Below are 11,561 nucleotides of genomic sequence, written 5' to 3'. Positions count from 1 at the left end.
ATCATTACCCGAGCTGAGTTGGCCTGGCTCTCATTACCTGGAGACCTCGCAGGAGCTACCAGCCTACACACACACACACACACACACACACACACACACACACACACACAAATGTACTTATGGCTGGCTTCTGACTAATTTGAAACCTGGTTAAAAATGTGGAAAATGTCCGGTGTCAGCACAGCAGCTTGTAAAATGTCCTCTGGATTCTTGTATCAGTAGCTGACGAGCATGCACTGAGGAAGGAAACGGACCGTCACACAAATGTATTTCATATTATCTGTGTTGTGTATTTCAGCAGCCACACAATGCGATGTGTTTGTGTGTGTGCTTTTCTCTCCTGCCCTGAGGCACAGTAAATCTATCGGCTTCTGTTGATCCAGATTTCTTTTCAGCCCTGCATTAGATCGTCACACTCACACAGATGCACACACACAAATATGTATTTACCCTGCCGACCTTACAGAGGAATTGCAAACGTTAAACATGAACCCGCTGCAGGCATGAGCTCATGCTTACAAAGGCACACTCCGACACTACAGATTGATACTACCGCTCACATGTACTGTATGTAAATGTGCAATGGCCAGGACAGCACGCAGTACACACACACATCCCGTAATGCATTTGAGGTGGAAAGTGAGCGGCCCTGTTCATTGCCTTGGAAACGGCAGGCTGGCCGGTGGAGGTAGCAGCTTTGCAGAGTAATGATGTTATCACTTGACCGGGGTCAGTTCAGGACAGACCCCTACAGATCTACTGTACACACAATCAAACACACACATAGTCATGTTGACCAGTAATATGCATTTCTTATAGATGGAAAAAGGTTTATGTCAGAAATTGTAAATTTGCCCAGAAAGAATGTGTGACAGAGGACTGCAGCCTGAATACTCTCTGCGGCATTAGCAGTGAGCTGCAACAGACAGGATGTACAGTAGATGAATCTCACTAATCCGATAGATACTGCCTTTAAAAAAAAGCTTATATACATTTCATTACAATGTAGTGGTAACATGTACCATACAAGCTACGAGGGATTTTGATCCCTATTGGTTTTTAAAATCAAACAGAGGACGTGGATGTGAGCAGCTGTTTTTAAGTCTTCAAATAATTGGCCATATGTAGTATACCACATTATATGCAGTATTTCTGTGGTATATTACAGGTACTGGGAAAATCATGCTGTTTTGAGCGGGTAAAATATCTCATATACGACACCACGTTTGCATGAAAATTGCATTCAAAGTCAAAGCAACTTTAAACATGAAGCTTCTGTCCTCCGTAAAGTTCAAAAGTCTTTTTTTGAGATTTATTAACCTGCTGCTTGTTTCTCTATCCGGCAGTTAATTAATTTGGATAATTGATCAATTGTTAAAGCCATTTTTTAAGCAGTTTCCTCAATCACAGCTTGTTAAACTTGAGTATGTGCTGCTTTGCTTAATTAGTCAGGCAAATTCCACAGTTTGAATATGTCAACTTGGCCTCTCACTAGGTTCTTTTTAATAGACCAAATGATTAATCAGTTAATCAGCAGATTAATATGTAATGAAAATAACTCGTAGTTGGAGATGAGTTGTCATTTTTGCGTCAGTTACACTCTTGGTTTATAACACTTAATGTCTTTAGAGGTCTGTGATATCTCGCTGTAGTATCTCAGATTCCAGCTGTAAGAAAATGTTTTCAGGTGATGAGCAAAGTAGACACTCAGACAGGCATCGTCCGACACATTCATTTCACAGCTCGGCTAAAAAAAAGATGATTGTTTCTGTCACATTTTCTTCTCAGACTGTCAACCTGAGAAAAGACGTCAGCTGAAGTGGAAGAAACGTGTCTGTTTTCTTGTCATCTGCGTTATTAACCATGGTGCACCTTCACCTCCACACTGTCTGCCGTCGGTGTCTCCGTCACCCACCCATCCCCCAGCTGCACCCCGTCCTTGCCAGTTCTCCTATCTCATTTCACCACAGGGGAGGCACACGTTGGTGCTTGTTGTTGTTGTGGTCAATTGACATGCGATTCGCTCAATTCAGAATGTAAACTGAAACGTGTGTTTACTTGCTACTCACAGAGACGCTTATTTTTGATTATACTGCCTCAAACTGATCCCCTTTCTAGCCTTCAACCTTTCAATTTCACATTCCTACACACCTTTTTCTCTCTCAGTCGCAGTGGTTGAGTTATGCTGCCCTACACTTCTCTTACTCACCACAATAGTATTGGCCTTGGACTCATTATTGTGTGTGGAGGATGGTCCATCCCTTTTATACAGCAGCTAAATGGATGGTTATAGTTCAGAAAATGGCATCTATACATGGTGATATGCTCATTAAAAAGAATCAACGTAGCACATCTCTGCTATGTCAACTTTAGAAATCGTCAAATTGTGTGCTTACCTTCATGTAGGCCTTCATTTAAATCATGAAATCCCGTCACTTTTGTACATATTTGACATCTAAAAAGTTTAGTAAATTTCAAAATTTAGTTAGCATCCCAACTTTCCTTTACAGCTTTCTTTGCCTGTGGATTGTTAATGTGGAACTTGTGGGCACATATACTGCACAAATATTACTTGCTGTAGCTGCTCCTTCTTATTACACATGTCGACAGTTATTAATATCTTGAATGTCCTCTGTGTGTGTGTGTGTGTGTGCGTGCATGTGCATGTGTGTGTGTGCGTGCATGCATGCATGTGTGTATGCATGTGTATGTGTGTGCTTGTGTGTGTCAGCGTGTGTGTACATACTTGTGTTGGAATGATAATGTTAATGAGCTGCGGGCATGTGCCCCTTAGTTATTTATAAAGTGTTTTGTGCTCAAGGGTACTCACAACTCCCTCCCCCCTATCCCGTTACATCCGAATCCCAGTGAGGACACAGCACAGACTCCTGTTGCTTTCCAGGGTTGTCCTGTGTCTCTCCTGCATTCAGATATATATAAACATGTGTATAATTATTCAGACTTTTGTAGATGTGTGTGTGTGTGTGTGTGTGTGTGAGAGAGAGAGAGACAGCTAGACTGAGAGAGTTACAAGTGAGTGATGCTACCTTTGATTCTGTGACTGGGGTCACATCCTCTCAACAGGAACACTGCTTCCTGTTGTGTTGCCATGGCGACTGCATACAATAAAAGGACAAGCTACTCTCCTCCTTTATGCCACACACTGTTTGTCTTTCGTGTCACCAAATGGAAAGAAATGCACACACACTGTCTGTCACACACACACACACACACACACACACACTCAGGAGTAGAGATCATACACACATTGGCTCTGCCTCTGTTCAGTTATAAATACTCATGCACCAAAACAGCAGCACAAATTAAATTATTGCAACACAAGAGACCATCTAGTTACAGGTTTATATGATCACTTAAGCCATGCTGGCATGCCAGCCGTGTTAACTTACTCGAAACTAGGTCACTATATTGAGATATTCACCAATCACATCTCTGTGGATTACCAGATGCAGCCACAGCCCATCAGGACATTAGATATTGAAAATTAACCAGAGGATTTGGTGACGATAGAAACGTTTCTCATGATGTGACGAATGTGATCAGATCAGAAACGGTGTTTCATGCATGGGGATGTAATTGTGTTCAGCACCAAAGTGCCGCCTTTGGTTTTTAGGTCTTTTTGAAGACAGCAAACTTGTGACTTTTGAGAGCTAGAATTCACAGGCAATCTGTTTCGCTCATTTGTCGAAACTTCGAGTCTTGTGGTAAATGTGAAAGATTGCACAGAACAGATCCAATATTTCACACAGAATAATGAATTAATTGTTGTTCTGTTAATCGTTACTCATTCCAGCATGTCAGTACACACAGACAACCACTTAAAGACTGTTATATTTTATTAATATTATAGTTTTTTTATATCCTCAGATACCATAATTTAGCACGCATGAACCATATACTCCAAATATATAATTTTTCTCTTTATAAGTATTTACATTGTACTCCACTGCAGAGTTGTTTGACTGGCTGCTGTACTGAGGTGGCTGTGCAGAGAGCAGTTAAGCTCAGGGACGTTAAGCCATCTCTTACTACTGAAATGAGATGACCTGTAGGGTCAAGAAGCAGCAGTGTGTCTGTGACTGCGTGTTTTAGTGTGTTCAACTAAGTGGGTGTCTGCAGGGGCTGCATAAGTATGCTCATTTACAACATGAGACCTGCTGTCATTTTCCATGAATACATTTAAATAAAGATTTAGATTTAAACAAAATAGCCCCATTCTAATTTATTCTGATGCCCCATCCATGTCTACCCACAATTCAGCTGGTGTTTCATCTGAGGAGGAATCGACCCAAAGGTGCCGCTGCCAGTGGAGGGTGATTCTGCCTATGATGACTCATCAATCACTGTCAGTAGTTAAACATCCAATCAGAGGGACCTTGCCAGTGTCACGTCCAATCCGATTGATGGGAGAATTTTTCATCTTCCTGTTTCATCAGACTGAAGATGTCAAATATCCCTCCGACCAAAATATTTCATCTGTTCAGGGCCAAATAAAGATTCTACCACGGATGGAATAGTTTGTCTTAAATAAATAAGCTCATTCAGGACATCTAATGGATATTTTTAAAAGAGTTGACTGCTGATGATTCTCATTCTCACACAAACTACAGATCCACACTAAGCTGTAGAGGGTCTAGATAAGGCAATGGTTATAGTAGTAGTTGTAATCGTTGTGGTGTTTGTAGTTGTAAAGTATGCAACATGTCAAATGCAACACACATTCACTTGCATGTGCACAATAAGATAAAAGTTAATTTTGTCTAAGTTGTCTCTTATGTGGAAAATTGTTTTTGGCTTCACCACACAGCAAGAAATATTGAATATACGTAGTTTGTCAACGTGCATCAATTCCATCTTATCTTAAAGCATTTACAACGTTGTATTGTGGTTATTGTATTTTTTCACTTTTTTTAACATTTCATTTGACAAAACACTTAATGGATTGATCAAGAAAAGAATCGGCAGAGTAATAGTTAATGAAAATAATGGTTAGTTGCAGCTCTGCATGTAAATAAATGCAATCATTTAAAATAACCACACACATCCGGTTTCATGATATATGGGAGATAGATACACATTGCCAGCTCCGCTCACTACTTTCAGTTTAACTTACTCGTACCACCATTTTCAGACTTCCAAATGCTTGCAGAAATAAGGTAAGTGCAACCGCTTAATTAATCAATTACTGTGTGGATTAAGTCATCATCGAAATATACTGTGTGTGTGAAAAGCTTTGTGCCAATATTAATCTGGGATGTTGCACACACTTTGCAGAATGACTAATGAAATTAGAAATGACTAACTCACTGATGGTAACTGGGTAGCTAAAAATGTCTGAGTCAAATCAAGGCAAGCAATGACTACAACGGAGATGCCCCAACAGCAAAAATTCAGCAAAGCATTCAAAATGACAAATCACGATGCGTGTTTAATGCATTTGCATATCTGCATTCTTGTACTATGCACATGTGTTCATTGTGGTTTTGTGATTCAGTTGAAGTACTAATGAAGTGCTTCACAAGAGGTATCCATTGGGGTGCAGCCACACAATGTGTCATTCCGGACTTGGGAAATGGATTTACAGATATCATTTCCCTGACATGGCACTGAATGTGCAATCTGTGGGTGTCAAATGGAAGTGAGATTTCATGGCCTTGCATTATCAGTTCAGCAACAGAAATTGAACGGTTTTTTTTTTTATTGCAGGGAAGATGCAATCACTGATATACGGTACACACAAACATGGAGGAGACTTGTCATGCTACAGTGTTACACTGCAAGTCTTGCTCCTCAAGCTGTCTTATATTTATATCATTTGTTGACCTTTCCTTGATTTTCAGATGATCCCATGTATTCAAAAACCACATGCAGAGGCCCACCTAACCTGGGGGGCGCCAAAGAGTTTCAGTGGAATCTATGACATGGCCCGGAATGTGAAAGTGCTGGACGTTATTCATGAGAGTCCCAATTCCTCCTTTCAAATAAAACGATGTGGCCGCCTATTATGTGCTACATCAGAGAGCTTGATGTCCTGGAGAAGTTTCTGTTTTGTCATTCTCTGCTGGCAATAACAGCAACTGGGCCAGGGCAATGACAGGTTGCCATGGTGGTCTGGTGAAACTCATGCAAGATGTTGCTCCCACCGCTGTTTGGAGTCGCTGCATCATCCATTGACAGGCCTTAGTGGCCAAGAAGATGCCTGAGGAGCTGCATGCTGTTCTGGGTGAAGCAGTAAAAATTGGGAACCTGATGAAATTGGAAGCTCTGAATGCTCGTTTGTGCTCCATACTTTGCAATGAGATGGGCGCACACTTAAGCCGGCATCGCCTGCACTTTGAGTTCTGCTGGCTGCTCACCCACATGTGTGACTTATGTGAGGAAGTCCTCACCAAAATCAGCTCTCGTTTGTGAAAGTCTTGATGGACATGAACTGGGTGGCAAGGTTGGTCTTTTGTCTGATATTTTCGAAAGGATTAATGTGCTCAACAGTTTCCTGCAGGGAAAGGACGGCCATGTCTTTTTGGTACACAATAAAGTCTCTGCGCTCAGGAAAAGGTTTGACCTGTGGTGTGGTCTCGTGGAATGAGGTTCGGTGGAAGTTTTTCCAACCTTGGAGGAGGTTTAGGAGAAAGCAGAACACTGTACAACAGGTGGCCACTGCCCATTTGAAGGGGTTGAGCAGTTGAGGGGATTATTTTGGAGAGGAAACCAGAGGAGGAGGCCTTACCCGATCTGAGCTCTATATCAATATGGAGTTGCAACAGAAGATGTGTGAAGTGTCGCTGTCTGTGGAGGCTGTGTCACACCATAGCACACAGGTTTATCGGTGCAGTAACAACTACAATCTGAGGGCTGCTGTAAACCTTGCTTACTCAAGAAAATTTCTGTTTTTGATTGCAATTATATAGAAAAGTAGAGTTGTGGGAGTCAATCATTTCTCTGGCTGCGTTAGATATTAATACTTTGGCTGCCAACTCTACCAACTACCCTGCATTTTTGTCAAGATTTCAACCCATGAATTAGAATCAACACAAGCTGTATTCAAGTGCACCTCATAATATATGTTGACAGCTCAGGTGCCTGCATGGCTGATGTAAATTGTACATTTTCTGATGAGCTAATCTGCAGTCTATTGTCAAGTTTGGGCAGCTGGACCACAGTGTGTTTGATTTGTGTTTATAAAGCCAGTAGGACATTGAGGTCTAGGTAACATGCAAATTCTGAGGTCTCTGATACAGTACCTTTCCCAGGTCCGTTCTGAATGTCAACACACAAAACATGCACAGATGTAACTATTTGTATACACATTTGCAAAATTCTCATATACAAGATAATACATGAAGCATCATACATTTGCTTTTAATGTAGGTTAAAAAAAACATTATGTTTGTGAAACTTTTAGTTTAGATATGTTTCGGTTCCATGTCTGAGATGTCACAGTCCTCCTCCACAACTTTCTCTACTGAACATTACAGGCTTTTTGTGAATGACTGTGCCATTGTTATGGTTTGCTTTTTATCTAGCGAGCCGTGAATGCATCAGCTTGTTCTCCCCATCTCTCCCTCATTTTCCCTGATAGTCACACTCACTCTGTACCAACACCTATTTCTCTGCGACTGACTCATGATTCATACGCTCACATGGTATTATGCTGGCAGTGCATGATCGATTTTCTGGCAGATCTGTGCCTACACACCCACTGCCAAAAGCTTTGCTATGTAATCACACAAAGTATGTTGGAAATCCTTTTTACTTTCACACCTAAAGGTTCATCAGTTCTTGGCCCACTCACCGATGACATTGCCTCTGCTTTTGTGTACCTGCAGAAATCAATCAGCAGCCACTTAGAAGTGAGGAGGCTCTAATTAAATAAATGGAGCGCATCATTGTTGAGAGGGGGAGTGCAGAGGGCAGTACAATCTGTCTTGACAGGGTCCCACCCTCGGTACAGCCATGAGTCAGTCAGCCTCTGAAACACCCTGACTCCTGCCTGCCCGCGGATACACACTCTCTTTCTCACAGTCCATCAGGTATGTGACTAAGCATGCCATTGTCAGCATGAGGACTGAGGATGAGCCTCAGTAGTTCACTAGTCCCCCCACCCACCGTCCCTCCTACGCACAGGCACACACACACAGAGCTACCCCTGTTTCCCATCTGTCACCCTCCACTCAGCAGACAGCAGTGTCGCCTGTCAAAAGTGCTGGTCATCGATTGCTGCTGTAAGGTGGGATGGGCCTTGTGGTATTGAATTTCGAATAACTGCCTTAAACTGTGGGGCTGGTGTGGGCAGTGGCAGCTGTTTGGGTACAGTGCTCCCTTTGTAGCGGCCAGCTGACTCAAAGATCTCATCATAGACAGTGAATACTTAGCTGTTGGATCACTGTCTGATTCATCCCACCCAGTTCACATTATGAACAATAAAGTGGCTAAATTTAAGGCTGCTTTTAATGGGGTTCCCTAGTCATTTTTTGCTGCACTTCCAAGTCTAGGGACTCGCAAGAGAAAGATTTAAAATATCCCTTTTTAAAGATTTTCAATTCCTAGTATAGGTAAAATTCTGTAACACACAGTGACACTTCAATTCAGTTCGGTTTTTATCCTTGTGTACTGAATATCAGACGTTTTTTACAGTATATACCAGAACAGTGAGATTTAAACCTGCAATAAGTGTGAACACACCATTAACATATCACCCTTTAAGTTGATATGGTGAACTTATTTTCACATCCAGCAGTTTTGGAGCAACATTAGCCTTTATTTGGAGCTGTGTTTCTGCCCATCTGGTAAATGTATAATTCCCTTTTAGCTTTGTTTTTGGTCTCCACCAACTCCTGAGGGGAATATTTGGCTGATTAGCTGCTAAATGTGCCACTATGTTCAGCAGCTGGTCACTAACTGTGTCTGCTGTTTGTGCTGAGCAGGTAGCGTACAGTTTTTTGGTTTTTTTTTCGAGTTCTTTCACTGCAAACAGCTGCCTGCTGCGGTTGAAAACAGCACTACAAGAGTGAGAGTGAACCAGAACAGTGAAGTTGCGGCAGATTTAGGTGATAATTCTCTGTAGGTTCATCACTACAAGCAACTCCTTTTACATCGTCATTTAATTTTTATTGTAGTGCACAAGTGATGAATGCAGAACTAATGAATAAAGACAGTGGCACTACCACTTAGATTTTGGATTAAACATTTAGTCCAATTAGAATGATCTAGAACTTGGGCCTCCTCTGTCTTTATCACAGTGTTCCCTCATAAATGTATCCCTGGCCATCATGTTTGCTGGAGTGCTCATTTGGATTTATTTGTGTGCCACCATGTTTGTTTTCAATGCGGTCAAGTCTGGGTGAGCATCATGTTCCGTGTGTTCTGAGAAAGGCTTGTTGGCCGACAACAGGAGAAGGAGGAGGAGGAGGAAAAGGAGGCTAAGACTGAAGCAAGTCTCCATGTCCCACTGCATCCTCAGGTTACTCACCAGCCTCATCCATTATTGCCGACCCTCATCCATTATGGATGACCAGGTACAATGCCACATGGCTCCGGAACCAACGCTCCCAATGCTCTCCCCTTCCACCACTAACACCACTGCCGCCGCCGGCCTGCCAGAAACCTCCACCACCCTGGAGCTTCTTTATCATCTCTCTGGGCTGTGACCTACATAAACCAGGAGCAGGGACAACATCTCGGGGAGATAGAGGAAAGACGGGATGGTGAGACAGAAAACAAGAGCAAGGAGGGTTGAAATGACGCAGAGCAGTGAGAGTATGAGATCATCACGATGATAAGGATTTAAAACTCCCGAAAACAAGGCACATTTATTTTATCTTGCCTGGTGTTCCTATCAGTAAATCGTTTCCATTTCGCATCAGCGCACCACAGTTTATACCTTGAGCAAACAGTCTATCTATAATGATAGCAATTAGCATCTACTTAAACTGGCACTGTGCCGAGTTGCAGCACATCCAACATTAAGTTCCAGATAATAACACTAATGATGACTTGCAGCCTCCAACCGGAGTCTCCTGTCTGTCCTTTTTCCCTTTTATAGCAAGGAGTTCCTTGATGCTACTGCTCTGGGGAATGTATTTAGTCAGTGCTCCCCTGCAGTTGACAGTCAAGAGGCACTTGTTTGACATTGGGAAGTAAACTGGAAAGAACCCATGTTTCATTCCAGCATGGAGCACATCAACGGTCTTGGCTAATATTTGCCAGCAAGCCCTTGAAAACAGCTAGATGTGCAGTTGTTAAAGGAGAGCTGAAAATACAATGATACATTTAGCAGGATATTTCCAACACAACAGTGGCAAAAGTTTGATAAATAACATGGTATGAAATATAGTTAAGTCACTAAACTTTCCAGTGAGTCTCCCTATGACTGCAGTCAGAGCTCATTAACAGCGATTATGTCCTGCCAATGTGTTCTTGAGCAACACTCCTATAAGTCACTGAGGGACAAGCTTGTCAGATAGCTGCCTGAAATATTAATGTAATATATCCCATCCCAGCTCTGGCTCTCTGTGACATCTTTGCTCAATCTTCCCTCTTTATTTTAGGGTAGCTTCAGCCTCAGCTCAGAGTTGCCATTACTTATTTGGACTCTGCTCTCATGGAGAGACTGACTCTTCTGGGTGTTCTTGTAACTGGGCTATTGGAGCTGAAAGTAGGGTAGCCCTTAACTAGGCTATATGCACACTACTCCAACTAGGCTTCGTGTTGTCTGGTCACTCTAATGAGGCTAAAGTCTATTTCCCAAAAAGTGAATCTAAGTGCCAACTTGGTGACATGTAGACTCTTAAAGGAATAGTTCAACATTTTGGGAACGGTGTTTATTTAAAAGTTAGATAAGGTAGATGGATACCACTTTCATGCCTGTAGCTAGAGATAGCAGCTGGTTATCTTATCTTAGCATGCATACTGGAAACAGTTTGCCAGGCTCTGTAAAGTTCACAAATTAACATGTTAAATCCATTTTCATCCAGCCATTTTATGGGGGGATTCATACAGTATGTATGAGTGGCATCAAGATTCCCATCTAACTCTTGGCAAGAAAGCGAATCAGCATTTTTTCCCAAAATGTGGCTTTCACAAATTTGCGTGTCTTCCGAAACATCAAAATTCAGGATTCTGACTGGTACAAAGAGTATTTTCCCAAAGAGAGAGTTTATCACAAAAAAGAATTGATAGAAAATCATCCTCAGCCCTTCAAAATGTCACACCTTTTATTAATGTAATTTTTCACCCATTTTTTTCTTCAACACCGAATGTGTGAGTGGGCCAGTCATCTGCCACAGCAGTATTACTCAGTTCAGCTCACAGGACACTTTCCCTTGCACAAGAAACAAAGGCCAGTCTGTTTCTATGGTTTCTCACATACTGGAGATCTGAGTGGAATTTTACATAGACAAGGCTAATGGATGGCCTGCACCAGCCGACATTTAACAAATACCAAGGAGAGGTACGATCACAGAGAGCGTAACTTCAGTGCTCCGTGACTGAGTGAGCCGTTTCACAGATAAAGTTTTTGGATATTGTGTCATTGTGTTGCT

This window comes from Chelmon rostratus, chromosome 22 (genome assembly GCF_017976325.1).
Source record: "Chelmon rostratus isolate fCheRos1 chromosome 22, fCheRos1.pri, whole genome shotgun sequence".
NCBI lineage: Eukaryota > Metazoa > Chordata > Actinopteri > Chaetodontiformes > Chaetodontidae > Chelmon > Chelmon rostratus.
This window is presented reverse-complemented; position numbering follows the sequence as displayed.